Genomic DNA, 22039 nt, shown 5'->3' with positions numbered 1-22039 from the left:
TATGTATGGCTGAGTCACTTTGCTGTGCACCTGAAACTAGCACAACATTGTTAATTGGCTATACTCCAATATAAAATTAAAAGTTTTTTTTAAAAAGTAAAAAAAAAAATCCATTATATTCTGATTTTCATAGTGCCTACTGGGAAATCAGATGTCAACCTAATTTGTTCCTTTGTCAGTAATCTGTGTTTTTCTCTGGTTGTCTTTAAGATTGTCTTTCTTTTTCTTTTATTCTCTTTCCTTCCTTTTCTCCTTCCTTCTCTCCCTACCCCCTTCTTTCTTCCTTTCCTTCTTTTGGTATTCTGCTGTATCATTACAATATGTCTATCTAGCCTTGTATTTCTTTTTATTTATTCCGCTAGGGATTCATTGGGTTTCCTAAATCTGAAGATTTCTGTTTCTGTAAATTCATGAAAATTCTTAGTCAACATCTCTTTGAATATTGCCTTATTCTACAGTTTTTCTATTATCTCTTGTACTCTGATTAGGTATATGTTAGATATCTTAACTATAGTCCCTATATCTTCTTTTCCAAATATATTTAATTCCAAATATTTGTTCATTTCTTAAAAAGAATTCATAGCTTAAAACTTGCAGATCACTATTAGTTTTATTAATAAGTATTTCTAAATATTTTGACTAAGAGCATTTTAATCACAAAACCAGCATATGTTACTGCAAGTCCAGTTAAAATCTTGCTCAACAGAACCAACAGCAGCAATAGCTAGACCCTTATCATAAACATATTTGGCGCACACTTTTTGAACTGTCTCAGCATCTAGAGCATCAATCCCTGCTTCCAAGTCAGGGATGAGAATTCTTCTATTATAGCATAACACTTGCCTACCAATATCTTCACCATGGAGTTGAACCGCAGAGTTGCAAAAACATGTTTTGTTTCTAGAAGAATTTTTGTGCTACTTTACTTTCAGTGACACTTATACAGAGTCACATGTATTCTTTTTGAACAACATGTAGCATGCCTGCAGCAATGTCTGGTTTACAACTCATATAGAGTCCCCACAATCCTGTATCTGTGTAGCAAGTGTTGAAAGACTGGAAGCTATGGCAGAGGTTGCCACATCAGATGAGACAGGCTGGCTTACTAGTTAAATTCATTCCTCCTCTGAAATGGCAATCCTAGTTGCCAGTCAGTGTGTTTGCAACTATGAGAGAGATTGTATCAGGATGTTGCCAACCAACAGCTGCAACAGCTTTTGCAAGGTATGTCAAAGGCATCTTGTCATCCCTCAAACAAATCTCACTTTCTGTGAATTTGCAGGGAGCCAGAGTTGTTCTTTTTCCTTTGTGTGTGGGAAAAAAGTCATCAAAAGGAAACTTTGTTAACTTAAGCTGTTCATTATAGGAGACTCCTCCAGCCATAGCAAGGACTATTCTTGGCCTCTTATAATGTGTGGTTATATAGTCCACTAAGTCTTTATGACTTATAGATTTGATATTTTCAGTTGGTCCCCACATTGTCAATCCAAGTGCAGTATTTGATAAGCTATGGCATGAAGATAATAAAAAGACAACTTCTTGTAAATTAGCTTTGATTTCGTGTATCTCTCTAAGGATTATTCTATACTTGTGTTCAGTCTCTGCTTCTCCCAATGTACTGTTTTGTGTTATATCAGCAAGAATGCGTACAGCTCTTGGCAAATCTTTAGAGAATTCTTTGGCATAAAACACGATCTGCTTTCTGGAGGTATAAGTGTTGAAATGAGCACCCATGTTTTCATTTTCAAGTTCCAGATCTAATTTGAATCTCTTTTTGGTAACATTGAAGTTCATATGTTCCAGAGAATGAGCTGTTCCATTATTCTTATTTTCATGTCAAATTCCAACATCAATCCAGAGACTCACTGTACATATTGACAATCCAGAGTTTTCAGAGGCCACTCTGAGTTCATTTTCCAAACATGTTACTCATGTTTCAAGAACATTCAGAGCGACTTGTATAGTGGCTTGTGCATTTCTCAATCTGTTGTCTCCAAATTATAATGACAACCCAGTTGCCCCTCTGATCAGGAGCCTCTCAGTGAAACCCCAGAGCCACTGCCATACCATGGGCAACAGCATGGCTTGGACCTCCACTGCTACCATCTCTTCTCAATGTCTTTTAACTTCTGTTTTATTTTTTCAATATCTTTTTCCCTCTGCTGAATATTGAGTAATGCTTCAGTTCTGTCTTCCAGTTCATTAATATTCTCTTCCATTGTATCTAATGCTGTACCTATACACTTAGTTTCTAGTTTCATTTATTATGTGGTTTTTTTTTTTCTTCACCCAGAAGTTCTATTTGGTTCTTTTTTAAAATCCACCTGACCATATTTCAAAGTATCTAGTACCTTGTTATACTTCAAATAATCTCTTTCTTTTATTGAGTATCAAACCTACTTATTTTATATTTCTTAATTGATAATTCCAATATCATCCATTTTTGTGGCTATAATCTTACTATTTGTTATTTCTACTTATTCTCCCTGAAATGGCTTGTTTCCTCTTGTGTTTTATAATTTTTATATTTCAGTGAGTTTATAATTACCTGAGGGAACTATTTGAGGCCTTGATTTAAGGAATATTTATCCAGGAAGTCATTATGAATCTTGAATCACTTTAAATTAAATTCCAAAGTTGAGTATTTGGGGACCACTTAGGTAGTGTGAATTCTAGATTTTGGCTCTAAACCCTCATGAGGATCACTTGTAAATAGCAATTTTCAAGATAGACTCTACCCAGAGTCAATGTTGAGATAAGAAAGTTTCTTTACTATTTTCCTTTGTGGGATAGATTTTCTTCTTTTGGTTTACCTTTGCATTAAAAATGTCAACTTCTGTGTCCTGAACTATTTAGGGATCTTTCTATGTCTTAATCTGGTTTAAGTCCTAGGCATTGTATTCCCAACCCTGCTTGAGGCCCATTAAAATAAAGACTGTAGGCCACCAGTGATAAGTTAATGACCACAGGGCCCCATTGCTTCAGGGTGGTTATCTCTGAAGATTTGTGCTTTCTTGTATTTTTAGCCTCTGATGATTTCCTTCATTTTCCTGACAGCTCAGGTAAGCATTTTAACATCTTTTATCTACACATTTTTAGGTGTTGTAAGCCCAGGAGGTTCCTTATGGTATTTATTCTGTAATATTGTGAGAAGTGGAAGTTTGGGCACTATTCTTAAATCTAATTTACAAGTTCTATTGTAAGATAAGCTGAATTGAGGAACAGATATAGTCCTCATCACTCCCCCTCACCCACCGCCAGATAAAAATCCTCTGAACCCCTCAGACTCAAACACTTGAGCTATTAGGACCAAGTTATCATTTTACCCCCATTATAGCATGGCTGCTGCCCCAGTGAAACACTGGCTAACTTCTTCCAGTAGAAGACAAACTGAACATAAAGTGAGAAGGGACAGTGTCTGGTTCCTGGATAGATACCCAGCATGATGTACTTATTTTGAGTTTCACAACAACCTAATGAAATGAGTAACGTTGCTTTCATTTTATAAGTAAGAACACTGAACCTCAGTGATGTTAAGTAATTCATCTGAAGGCTACAGAAGGAGCCAAGATGTTCTGAAAGATCACCCAAGCACATCCTCCTAAAGCAGGCCTTCAGAGGACCTCTGGGTTAACCATTTACTTACTCATCCAACCATTTGTGAATCCATTCAAGAAACCTTTCTTGATAACTTACCATGTGTATGACACTGTGCTAGACACTGACCTACAAAAATGAATAAGACAAAGAGCTTACATTCTCATATGGGAAGACACAGAAACAATTATATTATAGTGCAGTAAGTTAAATGATAGGAGTTATGAGAACATTGGGAAGGGCATCACCCCTGAAACCAGCTCATGTATAGTTTGGGGGTGGAAAAAGGGAAGGTGGTTGCTGACTAAAATGAGTAGTGAAGTAGAGGTAGGCACATCAATAACAAGTGAAGGAGCAGTCTTTCTTCTTTCAGGAGCTGACTGTTCTTTTTTCTAAAAAGAGGGACATTAGAACTCAAAATGATTGTCTTGAAGAAAGATTTATTCTTTCCAGTTACCAAGAGCAAAAACTGTTGCAGTACAGGATCAGCTTACTTGCTGGTTGGGACAGATCAGTGATGGTTTGGTTATCCAGCTTGTGGTCTTTTCTAAAATTGAAACATCACACAGGGAAAGACTTGTCTGGTACAATTACTTATAATTGTACTTTCCTCTCGATTACACAGGTCCTTATATCAGGAGCTCTAATCCAATTTTCTCAGACCCCATCTCCCTACTGGCCAACAAAGGTTCCATGCTGGCTCTTGCAAAATTAAGCTATAAGCTTTTCTTCCGCCAAAGATTCGAATCTAAGCACAGACGTCAGAGTTAATCCCATTACCCCCTACAAAAGTAGATTTGTCTTGCTGCCTTTTTTTAATGGTGAGGAATTTTCTTCTACTCAGCAACTTTCTTCACTTTGTTGGTTACACCTAATTGGGTTTACCTTTGTCTGAACCAACATGATGGACAGACCTTTCTGTGTTTATTTCTAGGGCTTAAAATGTGGGTCATAGACACCGCTAGAGACTAACTATCCACTGGGAATCCTTATCCCACTCTACCTGTTTGTTCTGAAAACAAAACTGTTATCAGTGACTCTGGAAAACTGAACCTGGAGCTTTGAGGATGTTGTAGTGGTTACTTGATATTACAGCTAAACTGAGTATGCACAGTGGTGTTAATTGGGGTCATCTTCCAACATGCTTTTGAGGTCTGTGATTGCTGCCCCTATAACCAAAGTCTCTTAAAGGCTGCATACTTATCAGTAGTTCACACTGACCCTTGGTCTTTTAGATGAGTCACTTACCATCATACATGGACATTTAATTCGTTATTGGGGTCTTTCCTAACTAAGCTTTTGTTGAGTGATCTATAGTGAGTCCCCTATATCCATAATTCTTGGCAGTACCGTTTGGACAGGACAGAAAGACTTGTTTCAAATCCTGACTATAACACTTTTTAAAAGGGGGACCTTGGGCAAGTTACTCCATTAGTTTCTTCATCTGCGAAATTGGGACAATAATGTTCATCTCAAAGATTTGTTGTGAGGACTAAGTGAAATAAGGTATGTAAGACATTTAGCATAGGACATGACTTAGAGTAAGCACTCAATACGTAGTAGTTGTTGTTCTGATTTCCTTACTAATAAGGGCATCGTGTTCACAGTTCTACCAAGAATGGGTTGCCAACTTACTGCCAAGAAGAGGGAGACTACAGATATACATTCAAGATTGTATGAAGAGCAAGAATGACCAGTCAAATTGGAGATTGGTAGACAGATTTTGTACACTCATCTCTGCCCAGTCTTTGGCAAACATTTTACAATATTGCAAGAAATGTGAAACAAAGGGGAGGACTTGCTGAAAGTGAGGTAGATTGAAATTACGCAATTGTTATGCATCCCTGGTCCTCTCTGTTGCCACAGCTCAGGTCCATCATTCCCATTACGTACAGGTCTGTGTTGCCTGCAGCTCCTTGTTGCTTCTCACTCAGGATTCATGAGATCACTTTGTCCTGTGTGCTAAGAATTGGGTCTTTAGGCACCAAGGGGAGCTGTGTTCGGTGTGGTAGTGAAGGAGACGTACCAAAGTGACTGTAAGAAGAGCCCAGCTATAATAGTGTGCCGGATGCTTTGCTGGGAGCCTAGGAAACCATGACCATGACCATCTCTGTCCTCAGTTTGTGTACTACAGTCTAGTGGATGAGACAGACAGGCACACAGACAATGCCACTGTAGAGCAGTGAGTGCCATGCAGGTTTCAGCATAGGGTTCTAGAAACCACAGCTAACTCTCCTGGAGGTCAGAGATAGGGATATATATATGCTATATATATACACTCATTTAATATGTATACTATATGTGTGTGTATACATACACACACACACACACACACACACACTCATTTAATCCTTGAAGAAATCATGTGAAGGAAATGTGATTATGTCCATTTTTTTTCAGATGAGAACGTTGGGAGGCAAAGGTGTAAAGTAATTTGTCCAAGATCACCAGCTAGTGTGTAGCAGAGAATTCAAGGCAGGTCTGACTCAAAAGCCCATGAGTTTCCTTTTGTATTTTATAAAATTTTTTTCTGAATATGAAATGTTTATGTAGAAAAACCCAAATAATACAAAAAACAAAGATGCATCCTCCTATATTCTTACATCTTAACTCACTATTAACATTTTATGGTTTGCACCCTGTCTTTATCTTCTGCAGTTTTAAATACATATTTATAAGATTGGCTCATATATATGCATGTATATATTTTTCCAGCTTAATTGGGGTGTAATTGATATATAACATTGTATAAGTTTAAGGTGTACAATGTGATGATTTGATACACATATATATTGAAATGATTGAAATGATTACCACAATAAGATTAGTTAACACATCTGTCATCTCACATAATTAACTTTTTCGTGGTGAAAATATTTAAGCTCTACTTTCTTAGGCACTTTCAAGTATACCATATAGTGCTGTTAACTGTAGTCATGCTGTGATTACATCCCCAGAACGTATTCATCCTATAACTGGAAGTTTGTATCCTTTGACCAGTATTTCCCCATTTCCCCCACCACCACTGGTAGTCACCATTCTAATCTGTTTGACTTTTTAAATTCCACGTATAAGCGATATCAAACTATACCTGTCTACATCTGTCTGACTTATTTCACTTAACATGCATGCTGGGTATGATGATATCCGTCACCGTTTAGATTTTTAATTTTTGGATTCCTACGAAACTGAATATTTTTCAAATGTGTAATGATCCATTATATTTGTTAATTTCCTTATTTTGAGAACAAGTGTTAGGTGGGCAAACTACAGTCCATGGGCCAAATCTGGTCCGTCGTCTGTTTTGGTAAATAGAATTTTATCAGGACACAGCCATACCCTTTCATTTATGTATTGCCTGTGGCTGCTTTTGTGTCCTTCTGTAGAGTTGGGTAATTGTGACAGAAACAGTATAATCTGTAACTCCTAAAGAATTTACCATCTGGATCTTTACAAAAAGGTTTGCCACCCTGCTCTAGAGAAGAGACTCATGCATTGTCAATCTCCTATTCCCTTTATCTTAGATTTTCAATACTTTCCTGTATGTCTTGAGTTGATGTTTTTCATGCTACTGATCCTCAGTCAGAGAGATGTATCTAGACCAGGTGTTGGTCACTAAGTGGGATGCAGGGATTTCCCTCAATTGTCCTTGCTGATCACTAGCCTTCTGGTTGAGTCCTTCTCAGGTCTACAGAAAAGTGATTGCACATTTAATTCCTAATCCTCAGTATCTAGCTGGTACTCATGTAACCTGGCTCTGGGGTTCTGAGAGAGGATTTTCTATCTTCATCCACAGTTTGTTTCTCGGATACAAATCATTAATAATATCATTGGTATTTCTATTACTTTTGAGAGGCAATACAGTTGCCCCTTGAACAATGCAGGGGTTGGGGTGCCCCCCCCGTGCAGTTGAAAATCCACGTATAACTTTACAGTCGGCCCTCCGTAACCACAGATCGTGTAGTACTGTAGCACATATTGACAGAAAAAAATCTGCATATAAGTGGCCCCGTGCAGTTCAAACCCATGTTGTTCAAGGATCAGCTGCATAATATAATTTTTAAAAGCACAGATTCTGGAATCAGATAGTCTGGGTAAAATCTCAGGTTTATCACTTACTAACAATGTGGATTTGGGTAAATTATTTTTTCTTTGTGCCAGTTTCTCAGCGTCTGTGAAAATCATCGGGATTATGCTATTACCTTCCTCACAAGGGTTGTGAAAGAGACAGTTAGTGCTCACTAGGATATCCATGAGCTCCTTGACCTTTCCCAGGCATCTTTGCTGTGATTGGGGCCATGTGACTAGTTCCAGCCAATGGGCTGGAAGTAGAAATGTCATGTGTCATTGCCAGGCTGGGGCAGGTAGGAGCTGGTTTGCCTTTTGCATCCTCTCTTTCTCTACCAGGGTGCCCTTGGGTGGTATCACAAGACAGAGGGAGCCTGAATCCTTGAGTTACCAAGTGGAGGAGAGTCTCTGCCTACTCAAATCCAACTTTGCAGGAGTAAGAAATAAACTTGTGTTATGCTAACTACGAAGATTTTGGAGTTATTTATTTCATTTTTACCACAGCATAGTTTATACTATGCTGACTAATACCGGGTTGTTCTAAACACTGATTAAAACATAGAAAGCACTTGGATTAATGCCTAGAATATTAAGTGCTGTAAAAATGTTTCCCTTTTGTCCTCTTCTTAAAAGAACCATAATTCTCAGCATGGACCATTTTAGTTTCCACTTACATCTTTATCACTCTATTTATTACTCTACTTATGATGAACCAGCCTCATATGGATGCATTTACTACACACACACACACACACACACACACACACATCATGTTGTCTTAAGGAAGTTAATAGTCTACAAGTAGGGCTAGAAACTTGGGTGTGGAGTGAAGTAAGAAAGAGTTCTCTCTCCATCTCAAAAGACAGCCACCCATGTATGAAGTTCTGCTTAGACAGACTCTGTGTCTCTGAGCAAGAGAAGGGAATCTGTGTATCTTGCTACCATCTCTCAGGTTGCTAGGGCCGCTCTGTTTCATGAGGGAAAGCACAAGCAGACTACCATTTTGTTTTCTCAGTGCACTTCCATTTGCCTTACGGTTAGCAGAAATTTCTCCCAGATTCTGCATTAGGCTGTTTTTATCTTTCAGTGTTAATTATTTTCATCTTTTCCTGAGTCTCCATTGGTTCTTTCTCAAACCATCAGTCTTGTTTTTGACCTCCAGTCATGCTTCTTACATTCATTCATGCTTCTTACACAGACTATATTCCGTCTATATATTCTCAATAAAGTTATTTTCATTTCAAAGCCGTTTCCTTTGATGACTCTTTCATTAGTTGGAGGCTGGAACACAGCAGAACAGATATGATTAAGAGAGTGGCTGAAGTTCAGTAGTCTCCATCTCCCACAGTGTTGCTTATTTCAAATAGCAAGCCATCCTTTGTTTCTTCTTTGACATATCAAGTATGCATAATCTAACTTCCTTATTCTTGGAAAACGGAACTCGACTCTTCGTGGTCTACATCCTGAGCCCTGGTATATATTGTCTTTCCATGCTGTTTTGGAGTCATAGGTTAAGGACGTGTGTATTAGCCAATTTTGGTGGAAAAATGAGTAGGGGCCAAATCATGAAGGGACTTAAGTGCCAAACTTAGGACTTTGCAGTGTAAGGAATGTGGTAACTTGATACAATCTGCATTTAGGAAAGGGGATCCTGGTAGGAAACATGGAAGGAAGTAAAGAGGATGTAGCCCAAGAGCATTTGGTTTACCCTCTCACCCTTCAGGGAATAGGGAGGAAATATGGACTGTTGTTAGGAAGGTAGAACTGATGGACTTGGTGTCTGGTTGAAAAAGACAGAGGTGCGGTGATGCCAGGTTTCTGACTTGAGTCACTGTGAGTGCTGGTGTCATTTATTCATCAAAATTCAGCCCACAAGAGTAAAAGAAGATTTTTGGAGAAGAAGATAATTTCTTTTTTGCATGTGTTGTGTTTGAGATATCTTGGGAACATTCTGCTGCGGTGTCTGAAAGGCATTTGTATATATAGGCCCAGAACTCAGAGAAGGTAACTGGAATAGAGAGGAGAGAAGCAGCTCAGGTAACCGTCACCTTAAGGGAGGGGGCTGAGAGATGTCATTACCTCAGGTAGAGCCCTGAGGGGTGTGACTAGGCAGCAGAGACCTGAGGAAGGGCAGCAGTGTTACTGAAGGATAGCTTTAGTCTGCTGTGCCCACGACACCCTGGGGATTCCCGGAGATTCTAAAGGGGAGAGAATCTTGAGTGGAGAGAAAGTAGGATCCCGATGTTCAGCTGATGGGGACTTTGGAGCCAGCAAAAGCTGACATATTAACATGATCTTATTAGCCCCAACATGCAGAATGGTTTACCCATTCATCCTTCAGGGGTTACTTTATTATTCAGTAACAGAAAGGCCTCGGACTTTCCTCTTAAAAGCGTCATCTTGGTCTTTTTCCTCTTTCATCCACACAGAGCCCATTGCCTCATATGAGCCCATTGCCTCAGCGTGTTGTGGAAATAGCAGGGACTCTAAAAACTTTCAATTCTAGATTTAAATTTGGGGTAGAAACTTACTGGCTAGGTAACATTGGTAAACCTGCTTCGCTTCACTGAGCCTCTCTTTCCTTTCTTATAACCTCACATATTGTTGAGATTAAATAAGGTAACATAAAGATATTTGATGCAGCTAGTTTTCCCTATCTTTATTTTAATTGATGAGTAGTACTTTTATGCTTTAACGTCAGCATCTCAGCCAAAGACTTTTTTTTCAGTAAGGAGCACCTTTGTACCAGTACCTTTCATTGAGGTCCAAGAACCTGGCCCTCATTGTACTGAGTGTTGGTTTTAAGCTTGCAAAGGTTTGTCTCTGATAGGCTCTGACTAACTAGATAGGGTCCTCTTTCACTTTGATGAAGTTCCAGAAAGCCATTCTTCAACAAAAACCATTCTCCCGCCTTCTTTTTCTGTGACCCTTGGAAACTGCAGTCAAATCGTCTTGTAGTTCAATCTTGTCTGACACAGTTTTGTTTGTCTGAGCCCCATGAATGGAGACTGCTGCGCTTCTGCCTCTCTGCCTGCCCATGAAGGCCTCATCTGTCTCATTCATCTCCTCGAGGTTTGTGATCTCAAATTCCTATTTTATTTCCCCACTGTGGTCATTGATTGAACTTCATAGCCCATCGGTAGTCCTTGGCCTGGGGAATCACGTGGATTCCTCTAATCCTTTGTAAATGGTATAGCCATTTTATTGGAATTTTCAAATTTCCCCCTACTATCTGAAAGGAGAGGTTCCTATGAATCCTTTCCTAAGCTGAAATGGCATAAAGTGAAGAAGCTATTACCTTGGGATATGTCTTGCTAACAGATGCACAAAATAGATGGAGATGAAGCACAGATGCTCGCAGACACAGTTCAAAGCTATGGGGGCTTGATGCTTAGATGCTGAGTGTAATTACTGGGGACGGAGCTGGGTGGTACCACTCTCTGCTCGGGCACACACCGCCTCTATAACGGCTGCTGCAAAACCAACGCTGAACTCTATTTTCACTTTTTGTCTTTTTTTGTAATAGCAAAACCTCTTCGGATTTCTTTTGGTTAGATAAAACAGGTACTAATGTAAGTCTTTCATAAGAGCTAGGTGGAGTAAAGTGAACTCTTGAAAAGCAGGGTTATCTGTACCTGATAAAAGGCAGGGCTCTGTCCATCAAAATGCTTGTGATTATAGCTTGGTTATGGCCTCAATGGGAAAAGTAGTCTTCCAAAGTTCCTGAGATGAGTTTTAGCGTGTCTTATAATCTTCCATCCAGCTTCTCTGTGCGGCTCCTTCCCTTTGTCATTGTTAGCCTGGGACCAAGGGCACTGAGTACATTGGGGAAAGCTGGCCCACAGTCCCTGACCTTGGATTACAGAGATATCTTCAAGGTGAAGCTTCCGTATTAGAGGATTTCCAAAGCAATATGGAAGGACCATTCTCTCTTGGCCAGTCTTGTTGATTTTTCAGGAAAATGAGCCATTACCACAACCTTTCTCCTCCATACCATTGTTTGCTGACTCTTTGTCCCTTTCAAGAGTAAAATACTCAGTGTTTTATAGCCTGAAGGGCCCATATCAGGCTGTGGAGTACTTTGTTTCCTCTCAACTACCTTCAGGAAAATGACCCAAGATACTACCCTCATAAGGCATCTTTTCTTAGAAGTCCTCTTGTTCTAAATTACTTTAAAGTTAGTAACTGGTAGAAGATTATTTTACAACTTCTGTGAACAGCATCTAGGCTTACTGAGAGGCTTTTAAACATACTCATGGCTTCCTTTTTTTTTTTTTTTTTAATCTCTAGAGTTGCCCTTCTGTTTTCTGAAGTTACTTTAAGGATCATCTTTCAGAAGGAAAACAACCTGGCATATAAACCACTTCTGAGCCTGTTTATCCAGAGTGGAGGGTGAGGACACTAATAGGCATGAAAAACAATTTCATGGGTGTTAAGCTGTAGCTCCAGGCTTCACCTTCAAGGAATCAGTGTCTCAGGCTGCTGTTGAACAAGAGGATGTTGATGCCAGTGCCTCTGGGGAAGACAAGAGACTAGATTGAATATTGCTGAATTTGTTTTCTGAAGAAATATTTAGAAACATCTACCCTTCACTTTTCATCTTTTCACCTGCACACCTGATTAAACATCTATAAAAGTAACTGCAAAGTCGGATAACCACCACAATGAGGACCAGATGCAGATGTGCCTCCTGGAAAAGGGAGTGGATTGCAGTGGGAGAGTAGCATGTGGGGATGGCTAGGAAAGGGAAGACAAATGGAGCAGCCAGAGATGTGTCTCAGGAGAAGGCTGGGGAGATCATTCTGGAACCTCCCCAGTCTCTGGACTAGGCCAGAAAGGTACAGGCTGAGCCAAGAACTCATGAATGCCTCTGGTCAGTGAGTTAATCATTTAATGAATAAGGAAACTATGCACGGGCCTCCAGGTTAAAGGTTAACGGGCAGGGTTTCAAAAACAATTTCATTAAGTAGACACTAATAGATTACAACTTATGTGTTCCCACATTAAAACAAGAAACTGGTTCAAATGAACGAATGCATACTGGATTCAAAATTATTTTTACAAAAGTGTGAGTGAGAGGCTGAGGAAAGCTGAAACCTTAAGATAGAAATAAAAGCGCCATGTAGTATGGAGCATAGAGTAGCTATTGGGAAGTTAATTGTGTATACATTGATCTTCCTGAAGAGACAGTGGTTCTATAGATAGTGGTCAAGGGAAGGACTTTGTCTTCATCCTTCTGTTCCTCATAGTGGATTAATTCAATAAACAGGAGTTGAATTCAACTCAGTGTCACACTGGCATTATGGTTGTACATTGGGTGTGCAGAAAAAAATCAGTGAAATTGTTTATAGTACCAAGAATTTCCCTATAATGGTTTTAACTCACCTGTACCTTCAAACTGAGAAAGAAAGAAAAAAAGGATACACTCATTATGTAATAAAATTAAGGTATGTGTTTTAAACACCTGGAAAGAAATCCAGCTGTTATGTTTCAACCCCCCAACATCAAATGGACTGAAGATGGATTGTTAAGAACCACTGCCACCACCACTACAGTAACAGCAAACATAGAGCAGACACCGTTCCAAGTATTTTACATATTAATGCACTTAATCCTCATAAAACTCTATAAGATAGGTACTATTGTGGTTTTCATTTTACAGAGAAAGAAACTGAGACACAGAGAGGTTACATTACTTGCCCAAGGTCATACAACCAGTGAGTAGTAGAAGCTGGGTTTGAATCAATGCACTTAGGCTCTAAACTCTGTGCTGTGGGCCCTCACTTTACTACTCCCCTATGGTACTGTGCAACGAGCTGGAATAATGTTGGAAAAAAATACTATAAACTTACTATATAGGGAACATTTCATTCCACCTGTAGTATTCAGGGAAGACCTTCTAAAGGAAGCATGATGTGGGAGTTCCCTGGTGGTCTGATGGTTAGGATTTGGTGCTTTCACTGCCATGGCCCAGGTTCAATCCCTGGTAACTGAGATCACACCAGCTGCGCAGTGTGGCCAAAACATAAATAAATAAATAAAATAAAGGAGGCATGATGTGAGTTGAAGGACGAGCTGGATTTCAGCGGGTGGGGAAGGAAAGAGGTCATGAAGGATGGGGTAGGTGTGCATAGATGGGTAGAGGAGATGAAGAAAGGTGTTTCAGATGACAGAAGGGAATGAGAAAGAATACGGAGGAAGATAAGTTCAAGGAAATTTGGGGAAATAGTGGATAGACCAGTTTGGCAGGAGATAACTTGGAAAGGTACAGATGATGGCGGGATGAACTTGATCCCTGAAGGCAATGGGAAGCTATTGAAAACTTTTGGGCTAGTAAACAACATGAGTAGAAAATCTTCCTGGCTTCCTCCAGACCAAAACTGGACCTCAAGACTTGGAAACCCATCCTGCCCAATGACTGAATGTAGTTAGAAGTTAAGCCCAAATACAGAACATGGGTTTCAAGGGTCTCAGATCTCAGTTGTACAATTAGACTACTTTGTTTACTTTCCTTTTTCATGTAAAAACACTATTGTAGAATGAACTTATTTACAAAACAGAAATAGAGTCACAGATGTAGAAAACGAACTTACAGTTACCGGGGGCAAAGTGGCGTGGGGGGGGGGATAAATTGGGAGATTGGGATTGACGTATACACCCTACTATATATAAAATAGATAACTAATAAGGACCTACTATATAGCACAGGGAACTCTTCTCAATAATGACCTATATGGGAAAAGAATCTAAAAAAGAGTGGATATATGTATATGTATAACTGATTCGCCTTGCTGTACAGCAGAAACTAACACAACATTGTAAGTCGACTATAGTCCAATAAAAATTTTAAAACAACACTATTGTAGGTTTTAAGAGGATATTAATGATTAAAACAAACAAAAATAGCCCTGTCCTCATGGAGCTAACGATCTAGAGGGAGAAGATATAATGCACAAGATAAAATAAGTAAAGAGAATGTATGAATATTTTGAATATATTGCATATCTGAAAGTTGCTAAGAGAGTAGATCTTAAAAGTTCTCATCACAAGAAAAAGATTATTTTTTAACTCTGTAAGATGATGGATATTAACTAGACTTATAGTGTTGAGCATTTTGCTATGTATACAAATATCAAATCATTATGCTGTATACCTGGAACTAATTAATGTTATATGCCAATTATAGCTCAATTTTTTAAAAAAGAATGAATTATATAAATCTTTACATTTGTGTACTAAGTTTCTGGACAATGACACAGACTTATAAGAATCTTAGTAAGAATCCTCCTTCAATAGATCTCAAGAGAAAGTCCATTCTACTGACTATAGTAAACAAAATATATATATATATATATATATATATAATATGTATATATAATGTATATGAATGTTAGATAGTGATGAAAGGAGAAAATTAAGAAGGGGAGGGGGACGAGAACAGTGAGGGTATTGAATTTTGGACAGGAAAACCTGTCTAAGAAGTAAATACTCAAAGGAGTTGATGAGGGAACCGTGTGGATATTTGGAGGAAGAGCTTTCCAGGAAGAGGGAAGAACAAGTGCAAAGGCCCTGAGGTGGAAACATGTCTGGAATATATGAGGAAGGAAGTGGAGGGAGTAGGGGTGTGATTAACAGGAGGTAAAGTGAGTGAGGTAAGTGTGAGGTAGATCACGTGGGCCCACATAGGTCATAGCAAGGGTTTAGCTTTTACTCTGAGGCCACTGTAGTTCTGGAGCAGAGGACCGACACAATCTAAGTGATGTGTTAGTGGGATCAGTGTGGCTTGCGTGTTGAGAATAAGACATGAGGATGAGCGTGGATAGGAGACAAAGGCAGAGGAAGGAAGACCTGTTAGGAATAGGGTGGCAGCAAGAGAGAGGGTATTCAATTTTGAATATAGTTTAAGGTAGAGTGTATAGAATTTTCTGATGTACAAAATGTGGAGGAAGAGAAAGAGAGGAGCCAGGAACAGCACGATGGATTTACCTGAGTGACTAGATTATGGGAGGAACGGTTTTCTTTTTCGTAGTAGTGGAAGGAGAGCCATCAGGAGCTCAGTTGTAGATGAGATAGGTTGGCAAGCTCTATTAAACATTCAAGTAGAAATATCAGCTGGGCAGATAGTTATAAGATCTGGGGCTCAGGAAAGGGGTTTAGGCTAGACACACACACATTGGATCATAGCACATAGATGGTATTAAAGCCATAAACTGGCTGAGATCACCTCGATAGCCAGCTTAGATAGAAGAGGTCCAAGGACTGATCCCTGGGCACTGAACATTCAGAAAGGGAGGGTAGGGAGAACCAGCCAAAGAATCCAAGAAGGAAGGCCAGTAAAGTGTGAGGAAAACAAAGTGGGTGTGATGTCCTAGAAGCCAAGGCAAGAAAGGGTTTCAAGGAGAAGAATGTTATCAACTGGGTCAAATGCTGCTGTTCCGGCAAGTCAAGTGAGGCCGGAGCAAGGAGCCCCTGACTTAGCAACATGCAGCCTTTGTGACATTGAGAAGAGCAGCAAAGGTCAAAAGCAGAGGGTACGGCTGAGTGGTTTGAGAGGCTGGACCCCCCCTATTTTATTTTAGCAATGTCATTCTCTTGGCTTGGCATCTTCTTAGGTGGGTATCTGATGGAGAAAAGGTCCCTTTTTTAAAAGTGCTTCCATGGTGTTCTGCCTTTGCATGGCTTTTCTCCTGTGTTCATTTGTGGATTCAAGTGTTTTTGTTTTTGTTTTTTTCCAGAAAACTTATATTGATGGAAGCCTCTTTTGGGCAAAGGCATGGTGCTAGCTGGTGTGCTGGGTTAGCAGGGTGGAGGGAATTCAGAAAAATAGGAGGTGTAGTTCCAGTGGTCGCTCTGGTGCCCATCACACTTCCCTTTCGTTCACTCTGGAAACATGTTTCACTGTGGTGTGGATATAGCTGAGGTTGCCTCACCCCCAGCCAAGACTGGGCAGGTGACCTAGGCTTAGCCAACCAGAATGCTGGTTCTCCTCTGCCACAGTGATTGGTCCAAGGGCCAGCAGCCACCATCACACCAAAAGCTCCATCCTACAGCACCTGCATCCAATAGGGTACCTGGCTTGGGGAGGACTGAGATGTGAGTGGCTAGAATGGGGAAATTTTCAGCTTCCCCGAGAGGCCCCAGCCTGGCAGTGTACATAGACGGGAGGCTGTGTGCCCTCCAGAGGGCAACTGGCAGGCTCAACCAGCGAGCAGGAAGTTGTGGCTACAGGGAGATCCCTGGCAGAAGGGCAAGCCACACAGGGAACCTCCCTTTCTGACTTGGCCTCCCCCGACCGCTGACTCGGTACTTCACAGGGGAGACCTCGAAAATGGCCCGGCTGTTTTGCATTATCAGCAACTATTACAAAGCCACATGATAAATGACGGCCTGTTTCCTCACTTCTGTTTTCGAGGGCACCACAAAAGGACATCACACTCCACAGTCATGCTGGGCCAGAACCCCCCTGCCCCCATCCTCTCCCCTCCCCCCAAGTAAGATTCTCCCCAGAGCGTGATTGATCACAGGAATGGCAGGTCTCCAGCTGAAGCTGGGGAGAGAGGAAGGATGGGCAGTGGGATTAAAGTGGATGGAGAAGTTAAAAGAGGGAGAATTTTTATTTTTGCAATGTGCCCCTCTGCTAACCATTATTTTAAAGCTTCCTGAATGGAAACGAATCAGGAAACAGCAGTGGGACTAATAAAATCATACTGGGGAACAGCTGGGGATAGCATCAGTGATCATTAATAATACCACTATTGTGTGGGACCTTTGGTCATACATAAACTTGGCTAAAATACTTTTTTCTCCCAATGTCCCCAAGTTTTTCGGTTTTTTTGTTTTTTGGGGTTTCTTTTTTGGACAATGAGATTGTAATTCAAAAAGTTAAATGACTTGCCCAAGGTCATCCACACTGGATCAAGACAGAGCAAGAAGTTAAACTTATGTCCTTGTAATTTAGTTTCTTTACTCCTCCAGACTGGATGTGCTTAGCTTTCCTGGCTGTGCCCTTCTGCTGCCCCTCTGCCTGGGGGGGGATTCAGCTCATTTTCAGTTTCAGTGACCAAGGCTAACAATGTTACTTTCAACACTAAGCCAGAAGATGAATGTCCTAGAAGGAATCCCCATTGCTTTTTCTGGCAATTGACCTTGTTGACCTGGCCTGAAAATTGCCTTAAGCAAAAGCACTTCAGACCTTAAAGAATTTATTTTCTTTTATTCTCCTCTCCCTCCTTTGTCGCAGGGACTTTTGTCCACCTGGTCCTCAGTTTTAAAAAAATACACATTGATTTTAGCTTCTCTTTCTGTTCATTTGCTCATTCATTCATTAACTAAATTTATGAAGCATAAATATTTATTGAACACTTACTATGGACCAGTGCCATGCTAAGTTCTGGAAGGACAGTGGCGCAACCCAGTAAGGGGGTTAGGAAATCTTTCCCTGTGGGAAGGACTGATTAGCTGGGACTTGAAGGGTGAGTAGGCTTTAGCCAGGTGAAGAGGGGGCTGGAAGAGAATCCCAGGACAGCAGGTATACCTGGAGGCAGTAGGAAGCAGGGTCCCTCAGAGAAGTGCCCAGGTGTTCAGTAAGCCAGGAGGAGGACGGAAAGATAGACTATAGAGGCATGAAGGCTGTTAAGGGGTGTTGACTTTCTCCCAAGAACCATGGGAAACTGGAAGGGTTTAAAATACACAAGCTTCTAGCTCCATCTCTCTGTCTCTCATCCTAGAACTCTAACAGCTATGGGAGAAAATCAAATGTGTTTTGATAAATACCTGAGTTCCCAGGCCCTGGCCACTCCCATGCCTCTTTAACTGTGGGTGTGAATTCCCCCCAGGCCCTCCGATTACAATAAGAGAGGAGGGGGAGTCCTGAGAGGTACAGATCATCCTTTGGTGAGATCTAATTTCAAGAGTGACCCTGAACAGAAAAATTGTTAAGAGAATCCCAGTGACCAAAGCGATCCAATGAAGGGGACTAGGGGACACGCACACCGGGAAGGAGCAGTCCTAAAATTCTGTGATCCAAGGCCAAATTCCACTAGTGCTTCAGAAGGCACCGGGCCACACTCCTAACTGTGCGGGGAATCAAAACACAATGACCCTCCTTGTCTCCTGCTGACTTGTTTTAGGTGTGTCCTTGAGATTCCAGCCCTGATTCTCCACTCAGGGAGTGGAATCTTGGAACGTGCTCCTTTTTTTAACCTTTGGCTTTGCCTTTTCACACATGTACACCCGAATTCCAGAGCTGCCCCTGTTGAAACCATTTTCATCATTGCTCCTGCTGCTTCAAAGCCATTTCCTCTGCAGCCCCCGGAGAGAAACTGTCTTGTCTGGGGCCTCCCTGGCAGTGGAAGACAGAGAAGCCGAGTCTTATTGTTCACTAGGCATAATGGTCCTGCCTCAGGACCTTTGCTCGGGCTACACATCAGCCTGGACACTTTCTCGAGATACCTGCCTCACGTGGAGTCTTTGCTTATCTATTACCTTCTTACTAAGGTCCTTTCTATCCTATTTAATACCGCCCACCTGCTGCATCCTCCTCACCCTACTTTCCTTTTCCTTTTTTCTATACATCTGTCTTAGAATACACTATGTAATTTACTTATGTACTGTGCTCATTGTTTATTGTCTGTTTTATCCAACTAGAATACAAGCTCACCAAAGGCATGGGAGTGTCCCAAGTACATAAAGCAGTGCTTGCATGTGGTGAGTGTTCACCGAGTATTCACTGAATGCTTTTCCAGCAGGATGATGCATTATTTTCTCCATATTACTTTCATGCTTCGTTGGCGGTGGACGCTGACATCATCAAGGTGCATGGCGTTATGCACAGGTAACATCTCCGCTCCAGGGTCCTCTGAGGTACCCTCAATATTCAGTCAATTCTCCTTAGACACATAGGAATGAAATGAGGTATAAGGAATTGGTCTCTGGTAGGCACTGAGCATCAGGGCGAAAAGGTTTGATGCCCAGAGGCAGATGTATAAACAAATGCTTTTAAAATGGGGCCGGGGGATTACTGAGCCCTGAGAATTGCCTGTTGGTACGAAGTCAGGAGGTGGCAGGCAGCAAACACTGACCACACTCCAATCAACAAGGTCAGCGAAGAATTTACATGCAGGAAGTCATCTATTTTTAATATTGCAATTGCTTTCCTGTTTTCCTTTATTTGGTATGTTACCACAGGAGCCCCATTCCAAGAGTTTTGTTTGAACGCTTTCCTCTCCCATTTTTCTTTTTTAAATTTGGATGCAGCCTGGTATTTCCAGAGAGCAAACGTTCTCCTATTATTTAAAGAAAATCAGGAGGCCGGGTCATCTGTCAGGCTGAACAATGCTGGACTGATGTAAAGTGTGAGGGTCACAAAGGTTGGAGATGCTAAAGGGTCGGGCCGAAAGTGAGCTGTCTTCTGGGGGATGGTGTGAAAGGGTGTGCCGCAGGCAGAGAGGGGCAGCCTGTGTGCTGGGTGAGCCAACCGAGGGAAGCAGGAGGTTTCTTGCCAAACTGGCAGGACTTGAAGTGAGTCCCCAATGGTCTAGTGCCCACCCCTGTCCTACCTCACCACACCCCCATGGTGCGAGAGGGAGACATTCCTTTCATACCCAAAACAGTCTAAGCCCCTCCTGGATGTATTTTTCTGGCCAATTATATGTTATTTAGCTGAGGTTTTATAGACTTTGTATTTTCCAAGCACCGAAATTGCAAAGTTTCCCAACTGTTTGATTATAACTCCACAATCAACCCTGTTTGCATTACCCTTTCATTAGCCCTTTGCAGGGCCATGATTGGCAAAGCTTGGGCAGGAACACAGGCAAAGGCAGTCAAGAGATTTTTCGGAACACAGATTCTTTATTGTAATGAGCTACGTCTGGGCCTGGCTAACAAGGTTCACTGGGTCCCAGATCCACAGGACGGTCCTCCCTTCTGTGTGGCTGAAAGACTTGGATTTGAGCTGATGGACTGTTGGTCATTCTTGGAGTTTACTCCCCGGTCTTCCACCGGCCTCCCTGGCCCTGGTTATGTGGCATTTCAGCTCCACTGAAACAGTCGCAAGGAAGGCACTTCCCTCTCTGAGAAGCGGCCCTGGACTTCCTGCTCTGACCTTGCAGATGTTTCCTTAATTTCTCCTGGAAATCTTGATGGTCCTGTGCCACAAGTCCTAGATTCTTGCCTCTCCCCCACCTCCTTTCCACGTCCCTTGTTTGGTGTCTCTGAGTCATATTCAGAAGTCCAGCGTGGGTTCCTTTTTGCTGGTGGCCGGCTCTACCTATTTTGCTGGTGACTTTGGCAGACTCTTAAGGGAAATGTTTTCGTAGAACAGAAAGACTTTAAGCACACTCATCTTTCACAGAGACCAAGATTAACATTGCAACTAAGACAGAAACAACACCGAATTTTTCTTAGTCAAAATGATTTCAAACGTTAACCCATGCATCCAAATGGAGTTGTGCAGTGAGCAGTGCTAACCCCGTATTAGAAAAGAGAACCTGTCAAGGTTAAATAATTCATTGCCGATCAGGGCAGAAGCCCAACAAGGAACTCTCACCACCAGTACCATCTCCAGAACCAGAGTTATGTTTTAGGAAAACAAAGCATTCCACTTTGTAAGAGTCAAGCAAATATCCCCTTGTTCTAAACACTCACCACTGTTGTCTCAGGCAGCCCTATGCTTTGGAAAAAATTGTATTATTTGAGCCAGAATTGGCTATTAATATCCCATAATTTGTTCAACAAATAACGTAGGAAATACATATAATAAAATATAGGTTTAAAACTGAATAACAGGGTCAGAGATATGTAAATTAGAACAAGTGCAGAGTGAAGATGAGGGAATCCAAAAAATCTTACCAAGTTACAATAATTGAGCAGTAAATTTGCCTCATAGCTTCCTGATGGCCAAAGCAAAGAAAGAAATATGGTCATTTACACAGATGTTATTATCCACTAGGGAAAAAAATTACCCTTTCCTCCGGAAACAAAGCTTTTTGCTTTTAGTTCTGAAGGATATGTCTCATGGAAGGCTTCAGCAAATGAAGTAACATTTTCATAAAGTTATCTATTTCAAGATATATCCATGAAGTGAAATCTTGGGTAGATTGCATAATCTCTCTGAACAGCAGTTTTCCATCATGTCCATCCATTTTAGGGTGTCTATCACCCATGCCTGGACAGAGGTAAAGTTGATTCATTTCAATAACTGTATCTAAAGATTTCATGTGTGAAACACTGTGCTATGTGATCTAGGAATATAAGATTTTAAAAAAGATATGGTCTTTGTCCTCTGGGTCCATAGCCCAGTGAGGGGGGGACGCATAAATACACAAATAATTATCATACAATGTAGCTTGTTGTCTTATCTATAACAGAATACCAT

General features: G+C 41.0%; 1 pseudogene; it reads right to left on the bottom strand.

Annotated features, from left to right (window-relative positions):
• Positions 1-650: 650 nt before the first annotated feature.
• Positions 651-2106, bottom strand: LOC133092157 (mitochondrial-processing peptidase subunit beta-like; annotated as a pseudogene).
• Between the last annotated feature and the right edge of the window lie 19933 nt (positions 2107-22039).

This window comes from Eubalaena glacialis, chromosome 5, assembly GCF_028564815.1.
Source record: "Eubalaena glacialis isolate mEubGla1 chromosome 5, mEubGla1.1.hap2.+ XY, whole genome shotgun sequence".
NCBI classification, from domain to species: domain Eukaryota; kingdom Metazoa; phylum Chordata; class Mammalia; order Artiodactyla; family Balaenidae; genus Eubalaena; species Eubalaena glacialis.
The sequence above is the reverse complement of the archived record's forward strand: the minus strand, read 5'-3'. Positions and strand labels throughout refer to the sequence as shown.